The sequence below is a fragment of the Hippopotamus amphibius genome, chromosome 6 (genome assembly GCF_030028045.1).
Source record: "Hippopotamus amphibius kiboko isolate mHipAmp2 chromosome 6, mHipAmp2.hap2, whole genome shotgun sequence".
Taxonomy (NCBI): Eukaryota; Metazoa; Chordata; class Mammalia; order Artiodactyla; family Hippopotamidae; genus Hippopotamus; species Hippopotamus amphibius.
Window position 1 is genome coordinate 79,749,416 of NC_080191.1, and position 18,983 is coordinate 79,768,398.

An 18,983-nucleotide genomic window follows, 5' to 3' on the forward strand; every position below is an offset into this window, starting at 1 on the left:
TCCCTAATGTGTACCCAGCCCAAATCTTATATCCCTTGAACTATAGAACCAGGAGGCACTGTGACTTGGGTACATTTCTCCAACAATTATACACATTTGAATTGCTTCCTTCTTCCAAATTTCCCTGCAAACCTAGATGGATGCCTATGGCCTTTGGTTTTTCACAGAACCCAGGATACCGAGAACTCATCCAGAATCATCCGTCTCTTTAAAGTGGCTGAAGTCAGATTAATGAAGAGGTAGGAACCAGAGAGCCTGGAGGAATCAGAAGGCAAGTCATGTTTAGTTTCCATTGTGAGCAGAGGGGTGTCTATATACAACTCAACCAAATGAATCTCCAATGTTTGCAGTTCACCCAAAGCCATATATGAGCACCAAGATTATACTTACTGACACCAGCTATTTTAGCTTTGGGGGACCTTTGATTCAACTGCCATAGTCACATTGCTTTCTGGTTGAGGCTGTGGGATTTACTCCCCTTGGCTTGTTTGGATGTGACATACACAATGGAGACCTTTTTATTCCACTTTAATCTAGGACATCTGAAGTTCCATTATCAAAATAACAACCTAAGTTCTTGCCCAGTTTCAATGTAAGGCCTAGGGGAGTTTTCCAAGGTGGCATTGCTTACTGAACAAATTTACTAGGTTTCTTTGGGTCCATTTCTTATTCATTAGTGGGTCACTTTCATCAGCATTGTAAAGCTCATCCAGGGCAGTAAGAAGCCAAATCCTTGTCCATGTTGCATCTGTGGTTTCCTGAAGGAGTTTTCTTTCTCATGGAAATCTACATAAAAGGGCCAAAGCTCCCTCCTTGTAGCCAGGACCCCCTGTACAAAGCCCTGTGACCATTTATTGTCATCTCTGAAAGGATCTAGTTTTGGCATGTGAGACTGCAGAAGGGACTAAGCCACAAGACAACACTTCCATCTCATGCTTCCCTAATAGGCAACATATGCCCCAAGTCAAGCGTCATATCCCCATGCCTCATCTCCTCAGCCAACTAACCAAAATCCGAATGGTCTGCTTGCTTTCTACCTTCAGTGGTCATGAAGTTCCCTCTACCCTTCCTCAGCACATTTCTTTTGAATGAATGGTGGTAGAACTTTCTGCCACCAAACTCCAGGACAAATCCTAGTACCAGTTCATGCAAAGCAATAGGCCTGAGGATGATTACTGGATGAGAGCCTTTGGTTTCCCCTCTTACAAGACAATTAGCCATTTGAGGTTGTCTTTACATCTACTTCTTAGTGCTCTGCCTGAAATGATCTCCACAATTCCTCTTAATTAAAAGAAAATACAACGGAGGACTTTTTATACTCACGTGATCATACATGAACTTGTCTTCTCCTGTTAATTGGCCCATGAGACCCTTATCTTTATTCTTGCAGAAAGCTATGTCTCTGCCAATATCCCATCTCTCAGGACAATGTGAGGGGTTTGAGATTTTACCTGACTAGCAAGTTATTCTGCCTCCCTTTCACAGAAGCTCAGAGAACACAAAAAGTAAATAAAAAAATAAACCCTTAGGATAGGAGACAAAGGACTTTATTCTTTCCAGTTACAGTAATAGCCAGAGTGTCAGTATTTACACTGGTTCCCCAAGCTCCAGTTCCCATAGGGTGGTACAAAGAGGTTCAGTTGACATCTTGTACATGTAGTGGGTTACAGTACGAGACACAAAAAATGAGTTAGAGAAACCAAATCCTCTGAAATAGGTAGAAAACTTGCCTGCTTTTTACCCAAAGAGAAACATGTTTTCATTATAGTGGACAGCAACATAAACAAACAAGAACAACAAAAACAAACAAAACAAAAACCAAAAAATAAAACTGCCCTTTGCTCCAGAAAGAGAAACTATCTCTATCTCCTGAGGCTGTTTGCTATACTAACATCCTTGAAATAATAGTCCAGAACAAAGGCCTATGCCTCTGCTCATAAGACATGCAGAAATGTGAGAAACTCGTGGCTAATTATCTCCCAAAAATATTCCCCTGTAAAAATGTATTAAAGTGCATTCCCTGTCTGTGTTTTTGTTTCTGTCTCTGTCTCACACAAACACACACACACACACCAAATGTTGAAGAAGTGTTTTCAAGGTATCGTATAGCTTTAAAATAATTCCCAGAAGTTTTACAATAAAAATATCAGGATAGTCATATGATATGAACCTCAGAATTTCTTTACTAGTTGATAAAATTTTCAAACGCCTGTTTTTCCAGTAATTATTAATGGGAAATGAAATGAATTCTAACCATATTGATGACAAAGATAAGAAGAAGGACTGCCGAAGATAAATGGGAGACTGACATGAGGCAGTATCCAGTCACAGATGAGGAGTATTGTGTATCACTAAGCAGATATCAACCTGGGAAGACTGGCTGGAATGAGAAAGTCTGCCAAATATTTGAAAAAAGAGAACAATCTGAGTTAAATTTATAAATGAGAAGAAATCAAGCCAGTTAAGGTGATGCAGGAGTGAGGGTGAAGCAGTCCCACTTCACCGGGCAAGAAAATAGCCTGCTCAGAGTATTCTGGACCCTGGAATTTTAGAGACTAAAGATTTAAGGTGGCTATAAAAGAATGAATTGTAGTGGTTGACATAGGAAGGAATGAATAAGGATATCAATTGAAGCCCACTCAGTGTAAGGAATATCTGGCAATGTTTCAGAGATGATGAGAGTCCAATCTATGTGTGGAAGAAGAAGAAATTCTTCTCGGAATGTTTCAGTACAGAAGCCATTTAACTCACGTGGAAGTGAAGGTCTTTGGGACAGCCAGTTATTTCACAGGACATAAAAATCTTCTCTAGTGGGAGGTAACAAATGCAGCCCTCCCAGCTCCTGTCTGAAGATATATGCAGCATAAGTTTAGGAAATGCCTATTATTATATTATTTTTATTGTACCATAAATATTCATAGCATTGTACCACAGAGGAAAATTGTGCCAAAGGAGAGATAGAATTCCAGCATCAATGAGCTTATGGAGCAATGTAATATGCAGAAGGAACAGAAGGAGAAATGTAATATACTTACTTTTAATTTTTATTTGAGACTGATGCTCACAGCTATCTAAAGCCAGTCTCATTAGCAAGGAGCAAAATAAATTATATCAGTACAGGAGGGAAGCACACTACAAATTCCAAACTCTAGTTTTGACAGACTTATTTATTGCATAAATATGATGAAAATGTAACTATTACCATTTATAATTATGCTTTGCAGTCAGGTTGTGTTTTCCCTTTGTAAAAATGCACACATGTAACGTGCAAGAGATATTGGATAAGGCCAGCTCAATTATCCTCTCAAGAACACATATCTTTGTATGGTCAAGGGTATCACACTGGGTATACACATAGGATGGTCACTTCCTTTTTGATATTCCCACCTGGCCCGCCTTGACACTGAGAACTAAAATGGGCAAATGCAGAAGTTAATATATCAAGACTCAGTCTTTGTAAAATGCATTTTGCATCTCAAGAATAAACCCATAATGAAATACATTTCATTCCAGTTTAGCTTTCTCAAAAGCCACCTACTGCAATTGCTTCAAATCATGCTGCCTATGCAGCCTATCTTGCAACAAAATCTAAATTAATTTATATCTGTATTACAGAAGCTCAATACAGCTGGAAGGTAGCCCTGTGAAAAGACATTTGTGTACATTGTTATATACACAAAAAAGAAGATCTTCTGTTTTAAATTCCAACTTTGGGATCCAGTTCTATCAGAAGCTTTGTGTAGACATGAGCTACTGACTACTACAGTGGAACTGACTTTGCATTCTAAGAATGTGGGTCCAGTTTGATTATATTTGCAACGACTCTGTGCAAATCACTGGAGGAAGGGGCATTGTCAAATAAATAATAATAGCATAATAGATAACATTTATTCATTTTTCTCTACTTATCAGCCATGAGACACATATTTATATGCAATTTCTTATTTAATTCTTACCACAGTCCTATGAGGCAGGTACTACTATCTATTATCTCTATTATGTACATGAGGAAAAGCAGGTTTAGAAGGTTATGCAACTTTCCTGAACTTATAAACCTGTTAAAAGATAGTATCAGGACTTAAGCCAAGTTCTATATGACGTTGGAATCCAAGATCTATGAATGACCTTGAGAAACACTTATACATGGTCTAGGATTCTGTAAAGAAATGAATCTAAAATTGATTAGAGAAAGTTGAGGCATGCAACTCAGTAAACTCAATTTGTTAGAATATATTATTAAAAATGTTTTGTTATACTCTCCCACATTGGGAAGTTATCTTTATCAAGAATCCGGAGTCACAGAGTACAAATCCAACCTGGGAAAGCACCCTGCAACTACAAGCTGCTGCAGGTGATTCAGCATAAAAACATCATCTTTTTTGGATTCTCACATTCACGCCACTATTATAATTCCAATGGTAATGTCAATATCTCAACTTTATAGCTGAGTTTCTCAACCATATCTTGTTATAAAACATTCTCTTGATTCAAAGAAAAACCTTAAAAAGGTTTCAAGTTAAATATACAGTCCTATGTTTAGGGCATATCATTGAGTATACAGCAGTCATACTTAGGAACTCAATACATATTGATCAGAAATAATAGCTTTTTAATCTTGCAGAATGACTCACCCAATAAAATGTTTAAACAATCTATACAATAAATGCAGGTAAAAGCTGGACAATTACAGGATTTAATTGTGCTCTACTAGCTCAATTATTTTCCTGGGAAAATAAAATGAACTCTGATTAAAATCTTAACGGAGTAAATTAATCACCACTTCATATGAACGTTAAAAGAAAAAGTATTAAAAATAGATGTAACTATAATAATTTGTTAATGGATACACAAGATAAAAGATGTAAATTTTAACATCAAAATTATGAAATCTGTGTGCATATGGGTGGGATAGTAAAAATGTAAAGCTTTATTATGCATCAAAGTTAAGTTGTTATCAAGCTCAAAATAAACTGCTATAAATATGAGATGTTTTATGTAAGCCTCATGCTAATCACAAAGCAGAAACCTATGTAAGTACACAAAAGATGAAGAGAAGGGAATCTAGGCAATCTAATCTAAGCACCTCTACAGAAAATTATCATATCACAAAAGAAGAGAGCAAGGGAAGAAGAAAGAAACAAAGGAATTACAAAGCAGTCATAGAACAACTAATAAAATGGCAACAGTAAGTCCTTACCTTTCAAAAATTACTTTAAATGTAAGTGGGCTAAATTCTCCAATCAAAAGGCATAGAGTGACTGAATGAATTAAAAGACACAACATTCAAATATATGCTAACTACTAAGAGACCTTGGCCTTAAGGACACACACAGACTGAAAGTGAAGGGATGGAAGAAGATATTCTATGAAATGAAACACAAAAGAGGGCAGGGATAGCTGTACTTAGATAAAATAGTCTGTAATAAGAGACAAAGGAGGGGCTTCCTAGGTGGTGCAATGGTTGAGAATCCGCCTGCCAATGCAGGGGACATGGGTTCAATCCCTGCTCCAGGAAGATCCCACGTGCCATGGAACAACTAAGTCTGTGTGCCACAACTATTGAGCCTGCACTTTAGAGCCTCTGAGCCACAACTATTGAGCCTATGTGCCACAACTACTGAAGCTCATGTGCCTAGAGCCTGTGTGCTTCACAACAAGAGAAGCCATGGCAGTGAGGAGCTCATGCACCACAACAAAGAGTAGCCCCCGCTCTCCGCAACTAGAGAAAAAGCCTGCATGCAGCAATGAAGACCCAACACAGCCAATAAATAAATAAATTAATTAATTAAAAAAGAGACAAAGGAGATCATTATATAATATTAAAGGATGCAATCCAACAAAAGGATATAACATTCGTAAATATTTATGTACCCAACTTGGATCCCCTAAATGTATAAGGCAAATATTAACAGATCTGAAGAGAGAAATAGACAGCAATACAATAATAGTAGAAGACTTTGATACCCTGCTTTCAACAACTGACAGATCACCCAGTCAGAAAAGTCAATAAGGAAACATTGGACTTAAACTACACACTAGACCAGATGGTAACAGACATATTCAAAACATTCCATCCAAAAGCAACAGACTAGGCATTCTTCTTAAATGCACATAGAACATTCTCCAGATTATATCATCTGTTGAAACTGAAAGAGGCTGTATCACCTGTGCATACATGGCCAAGTGGGGCTAGGGGGCCTGCCCTGGATCATGGAAGAATGGGAAGACAGACCAACATGAACAACTGGCAATGGACAGAGCAGGAAGCCACCAGCTGGCCTAAGGGGAAGTTCCATGAGCTACTGGTGTTGTAGAGAATAGGCTGGCTGCTGCAAGATTAGTGAGCTGAAGCATGTGGGAGGTGAGGCTTCCTGCAGCAGCTGGAAAGGAAAGCAGATTTCATTTTATGAGTGGAACAATCAAACTGGGCTAGAAATGTGTAATTAAAGAATCTAGCACAAAGCACAAGGGATTGTTTGAAATATTTAACCTTTCTGAAGAAAATGAAGTAGATGACATCGAGGCAAACGTGAGTAAAAATAAAGATGGGGAAATACTAAAGGACCTTGTGAAAACTGCAAGCACTTCCAAAAGCAGGGAGGCTTTTTGAGATTCCCTGAAGGCACTTAGGAAGGAATTTAAGATGGGAATGATTTTACCAACAAAACTATGAGAACTCAGGAATTTCCACTTGTTAAAAGGAGACTGAATGAGAACACCTTGCAGGCCTCATCACCCATGGCATTGGGCATAAGAATTCCCACTGTGGCACTGCACATGATGGAACTATTTGACGCATTTATAGAGAAGCTGTATAGTATCTTCACTGTGAAAGTTTGGTGCACAAATTTTATAAATTTCCTGCTGTATTAGAAGCTGAAAATGAAGGGAAATCACAAATGTTTGATGGGAAAATCACCAGTAAATATATGAAATTGTTAACAAATGAAAATATAATCATGAAGTGGAGATGTAGGAACTGGCCAGAAGCTGAACTGAATTTTGTGCCTCATTCAAGGTAAATGATATTACAATTGAAATGTAAAGGAATTCCTGTCTGTAAAGAAGAAAACATGAGATTCTGTTGGCAGAAGCAGCATTTTGAAGAAACAAAAGGTATCTGCAGCTGACCACCCTAGATGTTTGAATTAGTTAGAAGATTTTATAAGGGCATTACTTTTTGTAATCAGAAAGTGTTAACATCTTCCCTATTATTACCTTTAAAAAAGAGGACAAAAACTCAGTTCATACTGGATGAAATCCATGAACTTATACAAAATTTAAAGCAGTGTTTGAATCTTTACTATGACTAGACTCTGCACTGAGTTAAAAGCAGAAAGCAACCTGAAATTAGGTTTTAACTTTGCTTCCCATAGTTGATCCTCTGGGAATAGATTGAGTCCCTGAGTACAGATAGTTGAAGTTTCCCAAGCTAAAGCTTGTCCTAGTAAGCTTACTTTCAGCTGTAGTTTTAGTTCAGGAAGACAAAAAATAAATGGCATGTTGATACCATTCCTTTAAACACTTAAAAGAAAAAAATTCTTTCTTTTTCCTCTAAAACATATTTGTTTTTTTCTTTGTTTTTTTATGTTTTGGTATATAAGTTCTACCTGACTTCTCATTAAGTTTACTTGAAAAGAGCAACAATCCTACTGTTTAAATCGTTCTGCTAAAAAGTCAGAAAAAATATTAAGCACAGTGTTTACTGTACTAGTAGTACTTTAGAATTGTGGTAATCATTTTTGTTTACATTTTGAAATTGAACCCAGCAAGGAAATAACCCATTCATTATAGGAAATGTTCAAAGTTCAAACTACAATTTTTTTGATAACCTTTCATTCTCCCACTTCTGTGAATATTGGATGGATATCAATAATATATTAGCTTCAAAAAAGAAAGAGTTTAGAAACTACATAATGGATTGTGCTGGGAAACAAAACACACACATTGTGCTCCCAGATTTACTGCTAGTACTAGTCTGGGCCTCATTTGTAAGATTACAGTAATCTCCAATAAACCTCATTCTTGCCTTCCTGCGGTGTGAAGAAACCATGCAAATAACTATGAAATAAAGCCCTTGGCTGTTCTTCAGTGTTCTAGCATGGTCATGGAATCTCCATCTGTGCATAGACAGGTCTGGTGCTCACTAGAGGGTTGGAAATAATCACAGAAGGGCCAGACTTGGACCCAGCTCAGTCAGAAGGCTCTGTATAAAATGAGAAAAAGGGTTTTCTTGAATTTGGGGATCAATTTAGAAGGCTCACAAGGTTCATGAACAAAACCAGACAGTCTCTGAGGTACACCCTCAAAGTTTCCCAGGAATTCTTGGACTAGGAGTTGTTCATCTGTGACTCTACTGTATATTTTGCTTCTCCCTTAATGGAAATAACTCTTCCAGAATTTCTTTCAACCTCAAAATTTGTATCTGTGCAAAATTTCATGGCTGGGAAAGCTTCTGTGCTGCTGACTCCTTCCCTGAGATACAGCAACCTACACATATCAAGACACAAGCACTGATCATTTGCCTCTAAATTTCCAGAGAACAGAGGTCTATTCTCAGCATAAGAAGTCCCATCGCCCAGGGGCCTGTGCAGAAGCAGCCAATCGAGAGGTGGCCAGTCTTTATGTGAAGGAGGTTCATATGTTGTCTTATATCCTACAACCTTGTTGTAATCACTTATTAATTCCATCATTTTTTGCCCACTCACTTGGATTTTCTAAACAGTTGTCTTCTGTGAACAAAGGCAGTTTTATTTCTTCCTTCCCAACTTGTATATCTTTTATTTCCTTTTCTTTTCTTATTGCATTAGCTAGTACTTCCAGTACAATGATGAAAAAGAGTTGATTAGGGAGGATATCCTTGCCTCATAACTGTGGGAAAGCTTTGATGTCAGCTGTAGGTTTATTGTTGAGAGTATTTATCAAGTTGGGGAAATTATCCTCTGTTCCTAATCTGCTGAGCATTTTTATCATGAATGCGTATTGGATTTTGCCAAATGCCTTTCTACATCTAATGACTTAATCATATGATTTTTTTGGTTTATTGATGTGATTGAGTACATTAACTGATTTTTTTAAATTTAATTTATTTATTTATTATTTTTTGGGGGGTACACCAAGTTCAATCAACTGTTTTTATACACATATCCCCGTATTCCCTCCCTTCATTGACTCCCCCCCTCGAGTCCCCCCCACCCTCCCCGCCCCAGTCCTCTAAGGCATCTTCCACCCTCGAGTTGGACTCCCTTTGTTATACAACAACTTCCCACTGACTATCTATTTTACAGTTGGTAGTATATATATGTTTTGAACGTTGAACTAACCTGGCACAGCTGGGATAAATTTCACTTAGTCGTGGTGTATAATGTGTTTTATGTTCTGTTGGATTTGATCTGCAAATATTTTGTTGAGGATTTTTGCATCAATGTTCAAGAGAGATAATAATCTTAGTTTTCTTTTCTTTAATGTCTTTATCTGGTTTTGATATTAGGGTAATTCTGGCCTTAAAGAATGAGTTAGATTTTACCCTTTCTGTTTCTATCATCTGAAAAGCATTTTAGAGAGTTAGTACAAATTCCTCCTTAAATGTTTGGTAGAATTCACTGGTCTGGTGCTTTATGTTTTGGAAGGTTATTAATTATTAATTCAACTTCTGTAATAGATTTAGACCAATTCAGATTGTTTCTTCTTGGGTGAAAAATTGGGTCTTTCAATAAATTTGTCCACTCCATCTAGGTTATCAAATTTGTGGGCATAGAGTTGTTCACAGTATTCCTTTGTCTTTCTTTTATGTCCATAGGATCTCTGATACCTTTGCTTTCATTTCTGATATTGTACATTTTATCCTCTTTTTTCCTTAGCCTGCTAGAGTTGTATTTTTTAAATTAATCTTTCCAAAGAACCAGATTTTAGTTTCATTAATTTTCTCTCTTGATTTTCTGTTTTCAATTTTGTTGATTTCTGCTCTAATTCTAATGATTTATTTTCTTCTACTTACTTTAATTTGCTCTTCTTTTTCTAGTTTCCCAAGCTAGAAATGTAGACTATTGATTTATATTTTTCCTCTTTTCTAATATATTTATACAATGATATATATTTTCCTCTAAGCACTGCTTTCACTGTATCTCACAAATTTTGATAAGTTGTGTTTTTAGTTAGTTCAAAATGTTTAAAAATTTCTCTTGAGAATTTTTTCTTTGACTTGTGTGTTATTTAGAAGTGTGTTATCTCCACTTATCTGGGGATTTTCCAGTTATCTTTCTCTTATTGATTTCTAATTTAACCCCACTGTGGTCTGAGAGCAGATAATTACAAACTCTATTCTTCTAAATTTGTTAAAGTGTGTTTTATGGCCCAGAATGTGGTATATCTTGGTGAATGTTTCATGTGAGCCTAAGAAGAATGTGTTTCTGCTGTTGTTGGTTGAAGCAGTCTACAGATGTCAATTATATCCAGTTGATTGATGGTGTCCTTGAATTCAACTGCATCCTTACTGATTTGTTTCTTGCTGGATCTTCTATTTCTTATAAATTAGTTATTTTTTTAATCCTTCAAATTCACACACTTCACCAGATTATGACTAGCTATATCTTTCCTTCCTTCCTTCCTTTCTTTTATCTTTCCTTCCTTCCCTTTCTCTCTCTCTTTCTTTCTATTTTTATTTTTTGGTCCAATATTGAGGGGACAATTTTAATCATCAGAATTGGTCTTCAATTGGGATAAATTTGTTGATTTTAATGTATACAAAACATTTTTCATTAAAATGATGCGGATTAAAAGTTCAATAATGTAAAGATGTCATTTCACTCCAAATTAATTTATTTTTAACTTGTCATTGCACAGAAATGCTTTATATTATAAGTATTATGTGCTTGTTAATTTTTTCTTCTCTGCATGTTCACATCTTTGTTTTATGGTGTCTGTCATTTTACAGATTTTTAAATATTTTTGTAGGAAAACTATTATTGTTTTCTAATTTTTTCCTTCCTAGGGAAAGTATTGTTTATGTCAAGGTTGTAGAAATACTCCCCTACAATCCCCCCAGAAATTCATTTATTTTCCTTTTTATTTAATGTTTCAATCCATCCAGAAACTGCACGTGTGTGTGTGTGTGTTAGATCTCTAACCTAATCTTGTTTTTGATACTAATCAATATATAATCTAAAAGTTCATGCTCATGTACATGCTTACGTACATTTGTATATGTACATAAATCTATTTCATCCTTCTTATTCTGTTTTACTGACCTATTTGCCTATTTCTGTGTATACACTACAGTGTTTTCCTTTATTGTATGATTTGATGTTTTCCAGACCACTAATTCTCAATATTAAGTTGCTCCATATCACTAGGGAATATTGGGAAGGTGTGTGGATATTTTATGGTGTCACAATGACTGACAGTGTACCACTAGCACTTAATAAGTGAAGGCCAGAGATGTTAACATATTCTAATAAGTGAAAGAGTCCCACTCAACAAATAATTATTTTAACCAAAATGTTGACAATACTTCTATCTGAGAAAACTTATTTAGGGAAAAGCAAAAATAAAACAAAGCAAAACACAAAAACTATTAAATGAAAAACAGTTTAGAATCAGTTGGACAAGTACAATTAAAATATGAATTTGAATTTTTAAAGCAATATTAACTGATTTGGAGGAGAATTAACAATTAAGAAAAATTAAATAATTAGGATTGAAACTCCTCATTCAGGAAAAAAAAAATCTTCATATATTTCATGTCTTCAGGAAAGTTCTTTCCCCCACACTAAGGTTTTATACATCTTTGCTAGATTAATCCATAGGAATCTTACAGGTTTTTCTACCACTATGAATGGAATTTGTCCTTTATTTTACATGATATTTTTCTATTATATATTTTCACTGTATTTTCTAGTAGTTGTTTCTTGTGTATATGAATGGGAAAGCCATCAATTTTCCTTTATTGATGCTCTCAATTACTTTTTAGAACTACTTTATTGGCCTAATTTTTAAAATTTGTTTGTTCAATTAATTCCCTTGTGGTTTTGAAATAGGTGATCATGTTTTTTTGCAAGAGTAATTTTTTTCTACCATTGTAATATCTCATATATGTACTACTTTGTATAATTACACTACCCAGGAACTCAATCAGTAGTAATAGTGGCATCTTGCTGCTCACTATAATGGCACTGCCACTAATATTTGAGCATCAAGTATATTGTTGGCTCTGTTCCTATCAGATATGCTTAACTAAATTTTCTTTCTATTTCTAGCATATTAACTATTTCTATAAAGAAACTTACATCTGAAGACAAGTATGAGCTCTGAGAAAAACTCACTCAATTATTATGACTTAATTGTTTAACAAAAGATGAAAAGTGAAAGACATCTAATTGACCAATTTGTTCCAATAGCAGTTTTTAAATGAATTATAGGAACAATTGTCTAAATGCTCTCTTTTATTCGTATTTACATATTTATATTTATTTTCTTCAAACTTAAAGAGTCTCTTACCTCTCTACTAGTTAGTTACTACTAGTTAACCAACACCTAAAAGTTCATAGTATATGCTGGGTACCACTGTAACTGTTTTGTGTGTTTTACTCATTTTCTCCTCATGACACTCTCATGAAATATATATTATCTTCATTTTAGAGATAAAGAACCAGTTACAGGAAGGATAAGTGACTTTCTCAAGGTCACACAACTGATAATTGAACATAATATAAGATATTAAATGAAGACGGCATATTAATCAAATGTCTCAATATCCCTTCCCCTTTAATCTCAAATAATGAATGCCTCTATTACATTCCCGTGTATCACCAACAGAGACGAACTTTCGTTTCTCTTCTGTTTGCTTTGCATTCTTTCTCATGCTTACCAGTGATCTATAGTTGGATTTATGTGCTTTGGATTTACCATCTATCACTTTCTGGTGTGTGTAGCAGTGGTAGCATCCAGCAGCAGATCTGTACCATGGCACAAGTGGCACCTAAGGGGCATCCGAACAAACGCATTTCTTCAACATCATCTTGGCTGTGGTTCCTCCCACAAAGCTTCTGTTGTTTTCTGCCCAATTTCCTAGCAGGTCTTCCATCCTGCCAGCTAATTCTGTGAGCTATCCAACATTCTTTCAACAAATTAATTTTCTCCTTTTATTAGCTAGAGCTGTTTTTGCTGCTCACAACCAAGATCCCTAACTGAGAGAGTGCTACCAGGGAATGGAGTGCATTGCTAGATACCTGCAAGAGAATATGGGGGCCATCAATTGTTTACCTGGTATAGCTGGGTCTGAAACTAGTCAAAATATTGCTTAAATGCCAAGATGGGAATTCTTCAGCAGTGAAAAAGCTAATCAAATCATTGCCTGTGGTCACCTGGCTTCAAGTGCGCAGTGAAGGCATGACTTATGGGAATTGAGTGCTCTTACCACAGAACATTAGGATGTACATGAGGAATTTATGGACTTAGAAAAGGGGCAGCTGCTTCAAACATCAATGGGCAGCTTAAAGAAAGAGAATGACAAGTTAAAATCCTTGAATTCTAGGCTCATAGCACTGACTGAAATCCAGGGAGTTTCTAGGATCAAGATAAAAGAATCTCTTATCTTTTGTTGCTGCAGGGACTGAGCTGGGTAAAAAACAAAATGCGGTCTTGGAGATAGTAAAATTAAGACTATCAGTTGAATTCACAGCTTTTGCTTCTCTCACATGTGAAAATTAAAGAGCTGGTAGGAAGAGTATGTTGGCACCCTGAATACTAATTCTCACTGATAGTCCATTGACAGTAAAGAACATGCAAAGAAATATCCTCATGCCTCTCCCCAAAGACACCTATAACCACTTACCAAGGGAAAGGGTTCCCTAGTGAAAACGAAAGGTTTACACAGGCTTTAAGCACATATTAACTCATTGTACCTATTGGAGGATATTCTTTCTTTATGACCTACAGGGCCACTTGTAAATCTCATGGTACAAAATAACTCCAAAGGAAGTCCGGTTTTCTCTGGTGCTAGCATATCATGTAGACCTTGACAATTGTTTTACATTGCCTTAAACAAGGACCTATCAGAATTTATGGGAAGTGGTTGCTAGTTTTCTTAGATAATAAGGAATCTCAAAGGATAAGTATTTTGGAGAGGAAGGAGAAACAGGGATGAATTTTTTTGAAATGGGCTCGGAACATACAGAATATCCATGCTACGTGCTCAAAAAACATCTTCGCTCATAATAATTCGGTAGACAAGAGAACATGGTCTCTCAATGTCAGTTATCTCCCTTCTGTGTCTTCAGAACTTACCTAATGAACTATGTGTCTATGGTGAACAAGATGGATGCTATTCACAAGTGCAACAACACAGAATTCCCTTTACCAGTGTACAAAGACATTTTTCCAAAAGTAGTAAATGTGAACCTATAGTATTGTACCATGATACATTTGGGCATCAGTTGATTTTTTTTCTTTTACCTCTTTTATTGTGGAGAGTTCCTGTGATGTGGATTAGTTACTCATTCTGGATTTGGATTTAGATTTGATTTCTCTATTCATCATGCCTCAAGTCAGCATTTTCATGAAGATTTTAATCAACTGAATACCTTATTCAACATGATGATATCGCTCATAATTTCTTCCAAACAAGGAACTCAATTTCCCATGAAAGAAGCAAGACAGTGGGGTAGTGCCCTTAGGTTACTTTAGTCTTATCATATACCTTATTGAAGAATCAATTACGGCACCAGATCATAGGATGCTACCTATGATTTGAAATATTGACCAATATATGGTGCTATTTCTTTCATAGTAAGCATATATAGGTCTCCAAACAAAGGAATAAAATTGTAATTAGCACCTGTCACAATTAAACCTAATCAGCCATTCACATTTTCAGAAAAAATTTTCATCCCTGAGATTAGGAACTATTAGTTTAAACATTAGTAATAACCATGGGGAAAATGTTCTACCAGGGGATTCAGCAATGGTTACACAGAAGTAAACAACACCATCTAGACAACTGAGTCTCATGAAACTCAGTCAGCATGCAAAAAAAGGGGGTTATTGTATTGGATTGGGTCATTAGATTCTGGAAATCAAGAGAAAAGAGAATAATGAGGAGGATGGGTTCTTAAATGGTCCCTGAGGAATTTTTATACAACCACATCTACTTGAGACTCTGTATAGCAAGAGACTTAGAACTTAAGCTCTTAGACTAGCAAGAGCTTAGAACTCCTAGGAATAAAAGGTTGATCACTTTACTGGCTAAAGAACTCCATGACAGCTGATGGCAAAGGAAATATATAGTTTAGAGAAAAATAAAAATGATATTGGGAAAATTCCCTGGCAGTCCAGTGGTTCTGACTCTGCACTTTCAATGCAGGGAGCGCAGGTTCCATCTCTAGTCGAGGAACTAAGATCCCACATGCTGCGCTGAGCAGAGAGAGAAAAAAAGTGATATATATATATATATACACATACACACACATATATGTATGTACATTTATACACACACACATATACACACTCATATATACATATATGTATATATAACTTGGTGATCATTGTAAAAATGACCATTGTCTCCAATGTATATATCTTTTTCTCTGCAAATCTTTTTACATAATTGTAATCTCTCCTTTCAGCCACTACTTCCACAGGAATAAGTGATGGTTAAGTTTATAATTTCAGATACATTTTGTTGAATATCAAGACTAGATTCAAGAGAACCAGGGTCAGGATGGATATTACTCAAGGATCCTAGACTTGGAGCTAGATGCAGTGATGGAAGAGAGAGTTTTCTGCTTTTGAGACACTGATAAAAAAGAATTTTTGCTGTGAGAGGAAACTGCATTGTGTTAGGAGTTTTTTCTTTCAAAATAGGAAGAACATTTTCTATGAATGTTAGCTTGCCAAAGGGACAATTTTTAGTGAGTATATTTTGGGACCATGATAGAAATGTTTGGGAATAAAGTCTCCAATATGTAAATATTGGAGGGAGCCAAGGCTCAAGGTCAGGCAAAAGGGTCAGGGACTATTTTATTTTTCCTCTGGCACCTAGAGCAGTGCAAGGGACCTAACTTCCACCAACCAAATGCTCTGCCCCTTTTCTTTCAATTTATTTAAAATGAAAGAAAAGTTTATCCGTTTCTCCCAAATTCCACTTCCTGCCTCTGGCAACCACCAATCTGTTTTCTGTATCTATGAGCTTATGTTTTATTAGTTTGTTTTTAGTTTCCATATACGAGAGGCCATGTGGTATTTGTCTTTCTACATCCTTCACTTAGCATAATGCTCTTAAGGTCCATACATGATGTCAGAAACATTTCTTTCTTTTTTATGGCTGAATAATATTCCATTGTATACATATACCACTATTTATTTATTTATTCATCCATCAATGAACACTTAGTTTGTTTCCATGCATTGGATACTGTAAATAATGCTGCAATAAACCTGGGTGTGAATATATATTTTCAAATTTCTGTTTTGTGATTTATTTGATTAAATATCCAGAAGTGCAATTGTTGGATCATATGGTAGTTCTATTTTTAATTTTTTAAGAAACCTCCATATTGTTTTCCATAATGGTTTTACCAGTTTAATCCCACTAACAGTGCTCAAGGGTTCCCTTTTCTCCACACCCTTATCAACACTTCTGATTTCTTGTATTTTTGACAATAGCCATTCTAACAAGTGTGAAATGATATCTCATTGTACTTTTGGTTAGCATTTCCATAACGATTAATGATGTAGAGCATCTTTTCACATACCTGTTTGCCATCTGTATGCATCTTTGGAAAAATATCTACTCAGATCTTCTGCTCCCTTTTTAACTGAATTGTTTATTTTATTTTATTTTATTTTATTTTATTTTATTTTATTGCTATTCAGTTGTATGCATTCTTCACATTTTGGATATTAGCTTATTTTCAGATATATATTATATATACACATATATAATATAAAATAATTTGCAAGTATTTTCTCTCATTCAATATGTTGCCTTTTCATTTGGTTGATGGTTTCCTTTGCTGGGCAAAAGTTTTTTAGTTTGTTGCAGTTTCATTTGTTTATTTCTGCTTTTGTTGCTTTTGCTTTTAGTGTCAGATTAAAAAACTCATTACCAAGACCTATGTCAAGGGGCTTACTGCCCATGTTTTCTTCTAGCAGTTTCATGGTTTCAGATATTACATTCAAGTCTTTAGTCCATTTTGAGTTAATTTTTGTTATGGTCCAATTTCATTCTTTTGCCTGTGGTTGTCTAATTTTTCCAACACCATTTATTGAAGAGATTCTGTTTCCATTGTATTTTTGGCTCCTTTGTCATAAATTAATTAACCATACATGTGTGGGTTAATTTCTGGGCTTGCTATTCTGTTCCTTTGGTCTGTGTGTCTGCTTTTAATGACAATACCATACTGTTTTAATTACTATAGTTTTGTAATATACCTTGAAATAGGGGACTATGATGCCTCCAGCATTGTCTTTTTGTTGGCTTGTTTGTTTGTTTTTAAGATTGCTTTGGCTATTTGTACTTGGTTTTGCATTTTTATAAATTTGTATTTGGTTCCATACAAATTTAAGATTGCTTCTTCTATTACTGTGAAAAATACTGTGGAATTTTGATAGGGTTTACATTGAATCTATACATTGCTTTGAGTAGTATGGGCATTATAACAATATTATTTGTTCCTCTCAATGGTGAAAAACTGAAAGCATTCCCTCTAAGATTGGGAACAAGACAAGGATGTCCACTCTCTCCACTACTATTCAACATAGTTTTGGAAGTCATTGCCACAGCAATCAGAGAAGAAAAAGAAATAAAAGGAATCCAAATTGGAAAAGAGGAAGTAAAACTGTCACTGTTTGCAGATGATATGATACTATCCATAGAAGATCCTAAAGATGCTGCCAGAAAACTGCTAGAGCTAATCAATGAATTTGGTATAGTTGCAGGATACAAACTTAACACACAGAATTCTCTTGCATTCCTATACACTAACAACAAAAGATCAGAAAGAGAAATTAAGGAAACAATCCCATTCACCATTGCAACAAAAAGAATAAAATACCTAGGAATAAACCTACCTGAGAAGTGTAAAAGACCTGTAGTCAAAAACTATAAGACACCGATGAAAGAAATCAAAGACATCACAAACAGATGGAGAGATATACCATGTTCTTGGATTGGAAGAATCAATATTGTGAAAATGACTATACTACCCAAAGCAATCTACAGATTCAAAGCAATCCCTATCAAATTACCAACTGCATTTCTTACAGAACTAGAACAAAAAATCCTAAAATTTGTATGGAAACACAAAAGACCTCAAATAGCCAAAGAAATCTTGAGGAAAATAAACGCAGCTGGAGGAATCAGACTCCCTGACTTCAGACTATACTACAAAGCTACAGTAATCAAGACAATATTGTACTGGCACAAAAACAAGAATATAGATCAATGGGACAGGATAGAAAGCCCAGAGATAAACTCATACACCTATGGTCAACTAATCTATGACAAAGGAGGCAAGAATATTCAATGGAGAAAAAACAGTCTCTTCAATAAGTGGTGCTGGGAAAACTGGACAGCTATATGTCAAAGAATGAAATTAGAACACTCCTTAAAACCATAGGCAAAAATAAACTCAAAATGGATTAAAGACCTAAATGTAAAGCCAGACACTATAAAACTCCTAGAGGAAAACATAGGAATAACACTCTTTGACATAAATCACAGCAGTATCTTTTTGGATCCCTCTCCTAGAGTAATGGAAATAAAAGCAAAAATAAACAAGTGGGAACTAATGAAACAAAAGCTTTTGCACAGCAAGGGAAACTATAAAGAAGACTAAAAGACAACCCTCAGAATGGGAGAAAATATTTTCAAATGAATCAACAGACAAAGGATTAATCTCCAAAATATATAAACAGTTCATTCAGCTCAATATAAAAAAAAAAAAAAAAAACAACCCAATCAAAAAATGAGCAGAAGACCTAAATAG

At 35.4% G+C, this 18,983-nt stretch overlaps 1 pseudogene; it reads left to right on the plus strand.

Annotated features, from left to right (window-relative positions):
• The first annotated feature begins 6,175 nt into the window (after window positions 1–6,175).
• LOC130854919 (activator of 90 kDa heat shock protein ATPase homolog 2-like) lies at window positions 6,176–7,130 on the plus strand (annotated as a pseudogene).
• The last annotated feature ends 11,853 nt before the right edge of the window (window positions 7,131–18,983 follow it).